Genomic DNA, 3,721 nt, shown 5'->3' with positions numbered 1-3,721 from the left:
GTCGCAGGCCAGGCACCAGTGGCTCACCCCTGTAATCCTAGCTACTCAGGAGGCTGAGATCTGAGGATCCAGGTTCAAAGCCTGGGCTGGAGAATCTGTGAGATTCTTATCTCCTTTGAACCAGTAAGAAGCCAGAAGTTGGAGGTGTGGCTCAAGTGGTAGAGTTTCCAGCCTTGGGTGAAAAAAGCTAAGGGACAGTGGTGCAGGCTCCAGTACTGGTGTGTGCATATGTGCCCCACCCACCCCCCCACTCACTTTCTGAATCATATCCTGTGAGCCTCTGGGGCTCCTTTTTCTTGTCTCAATACTGCTCTAGCAGAAGCAGTTACAACATCCCTGTGGTCAGAAGGGACCATGCCACCTCATGGCCTCTCATTTATAAAGAAAAGCAGAAGCAAGAGAGTGGGCATGTCGGCTCCTGCCTGCTGTCTCCGCACCATTCAAGTGTAAACACACCTGAGGACCGAGTACAGAAAGGGAGCCCAAGGACACAAGAGAGAAGCTAGACTTGGGTAGAGAGAGCTTGGTGGCCTTCTAGATCCATGTATTCCATTTTCCAAAAGGCACGGAGGTCCGGAGTGTTGGGAGCCGACAGTAAAGTTTGAAGGTCATCTTGACCCTGGTGTTTACTTGAAGACACCTACAAGGAACTGGCTTACTTAAAAAACACCAGGTGCCCAGGATTGCTTTGCTATGGCTGCAGAGTTTGTTTTACTTTCTACCAGTTGACCTTGTCTTGTTTTTACTGCACTCTGTTTTTACTGAAATTTTCCTTGTTTTTCTGGACTATGGTAACCTTATGTTACCTCTTGACTTCTAATAGTATATAATAGGGAAAGTTAAAAATAAATGGTGCTGCAGTCTTGAGTTGCAGACCTCCCAACCCCATCCTTTGTCTTATGTCTTTATTTTTCCACATCCTCTCCCCCTCATTCAGGATTCCCTTTCGTTGCCCGCAGGCTCTGGCACCGGGGTACAGGTGGCATCATTTGGACATGTCCCTTGAAACTTCCGATGCTGAAATCCTAGCTCCTATGTTGATAGCAGACAGCCCCCCCCCCGTGACCTGACGTGGAATTCCCACACTCAGCAAGTATACCATTCTTCCAAAAAATACCTTCCATTCGCCCACTATGCCCGAGTCCGTCAGCCAGCTACCAAGTTCTGCCCTCCATCTGTGACCTATCTCACCCCAAAGGGGTCAAGGCAGTGCAGGGGTAAGGGGGTGTCCCCTTCTGCCCAGGACAGTCTCTGGCTCTAGGGAACCCCCCCAACCACCCAGGAATGAGGTGTTCTCCAAGGTGCTGGTGCAGACTGAGCTTCCTTTGGAGCTGTCCACAGCTCTCTAGAAAAGCCTGGTGGCACAACGAGGTGGGAGACCCTCTCATGTCCACCGGAGGAGGCTCGGAGGCGAGGAAAAGACCTCTGCTCCTCCCCCTCGTCCTCCTGCCCACCTTCGGGAACGACCTACGTGCAATGTCAACGTTGTCACCTTGCCAAGGGCAGGGATGGTGGCTGCTCGGTGCTGCCCCCACATGGTGAGGAGTGACACGGAGAATGTTTGCGGGGCTGGACTTTGTGTGTGGCTTCATTACATAGCATAAGCTGCTCTAGAACTCAAGACACCATCCAGGTCGGCCTTCATATTTCCATCTTCCTGTCCCTACCTCCCAAGTGCTAGGATTACTTAGGCGGCAGAGACAGGTGGACCATGAGTTTTCAAGGCCAGTCTGGGCTACATAGTGGGGGGGGGGGGGAAACACCCTAAAACTGAGATTGAGCCAAAGCCCTTTCCCCTGGTCTGGAAAACCAAGGCTCCACGACTCCGCACAGCGCAAGAGGCTCGGGTAGGCGGGCGCAGCCTCCAACACGCCTGCGTCCTGACCACCTGACGGGGCGAGGCTGGGCTCGAGCTCAGGACATTCTGGGAAGACTCGGAAGGGAGAGCGATCAGAGGAAGGTGGTCTTGGAAGTCGGGTTTCTACGATCTCCCATATCCCATCCAGGCCTCTGTCACCGGTCCTCCATCCTTGGGCTGCACCTCTGGCTTCGCGTGCCGTGTTGTGCACTCGTGTTCCCGCCCAAAGTCTGCACAGTGGTCCCACTACCTAGAGCCCCCCAAATCGCTGACAGGTGAGGGTCTGTGAGGGGTGAGAAACTCGCCACCAGTAACCAGACCCCTTTCTCATGCAACTGCGCATACGCACTACTCCCGGCGCCGCTCCGACCCCAGCTGTGGAATCCGCCGTGCGCATGCGCCAATCCCAACACACACACACACACACACACACACACACACACACACACACGTACACACATTTCTCATTCGCAACCCCAACAAACCAGAAATCATATGCTCAGTAATTCCTTTTATAGTCTATAAAACACACACAAAGTCAGCAATTCGCCTCGTTTTATGCATACCGCACGGCAACAGTACAGTAACACAGTGATAGTACAGTTCGCCCGGCTCTACGCCCGTACGCAGGCGCAGAAAAGAAGCCAGGCACTGTATTTTGGGAGAAGTAGGCAGAATGAAAAAAAGAGCCGCAAGGGTTGTCGGGAGTTGTAGGCAAAGCAGTCTCGAAGACACCCGCCTTGGCAGGACTGTTGCATTCTGGGAGCCATAGCCGGGCTGTTCCGAGGCCTTCTGGGAGTCGTAGTCTCAGAGCCACTTCCGCTCCCAGCTTCCGCGTTCTGGGCGTGGAGGTCCGCGCGGCGTTTGGTCCGGGTGAGTGTTCTCTCTTCCTCCTGCCGCCCCCCGATCCCAACATCGGGGTGACCTGCGCCCCGTGCTTCGGTGATCTGGGAGGGTTGACGGTCCCTCTGGACCAGAGTGGCGAACTCGCCTCTAGTTTCCAACGCCTGTGTCCCAAATGCCAGAACTCCCTCTTCGTGCACTGTGGTCTGGCCCGCCACCCGGCAGGAGTGAAAAACTTGGGGTGGGGGGGGGAGATGGGGGAGGAAGGAGGGGGCTAGGGGACGCCGCTCAGCCGTGACAGATGGGCCTATGGTCCCGGGAGGTGAGTCCCGAGGGAACCCTGCTGGATTAGAAGCTATGTGGAGTGGAGTCAAGGGCCTGAGTGGTGAAGGAGGCCAGCCGATGACGTCAGAGAAGACGTCACATGGTCTCTTACAGACCATCCGCATTTCTCAGAGTGAGATGACGTGCCTGTTACCCCACCCACTACTGGGGAAGTGATGGTGGCTAGGTGGAGTGTTCGAGGCCAGACTCTGCTACCTACGGGGCTAAGGAAACCCTGTCTGAACATATGAATGGATGAGTGGTATATACCCCAGGCCAGTCTTGGGTACATGTAGAGACTCTGTCTCAATCTAGGCAGAAAGATAGCTCTTTTAGATACAGAAAGACCGAATAGACTATTAAAAAAAAAAATCTGTCTGTCTGTCCATGGCCAACTTAGTCTGTGTGGCAAGTTCCAAGCCTATGTAGCCAAACCTCATCTCAGTCAGCAACAAGTAAGTAAATAAAGTGAGATTAGACTCATAGCAGGATGCTAAGGAGGCCTTTGTCCAATGGTTCAGGAGAAACCATGGGGTAGACTCAGCCCTGCCAACCTCCGAGGTGATGGCCAGCTCGAGGGCTGTGCAGACCCAAATGTGCGTGTAACCCGCCGCTCTCTCTCCCCTTGCAGGTGCAGCCGACCCCTCCCGCCCCGGCCTCCGTGCCCCGACCATGCCTGCCCCGACGTGCGCCTCG

This window comes from Dipodomys ordii, unplaced genomic scaffold (assembly GCF_000151885.1).
Source record: "Dipodomys ordii isolate 6190 unplaced genomic scaffold, Dord_2.0 Scaffold105, whole genome shotgun sequence".
Classification (NCBI taxonomy): Eukaryota; Metazoa; Chordata; class Mammalia; order Rodentia; family Heteromyidae; genus Dipodomys; species Dipodomys ordii.
The sequence above is the reverse complement of the archived record's forward strand: the minus strand, read 5'-3'. Positions refer to the sequence as shown.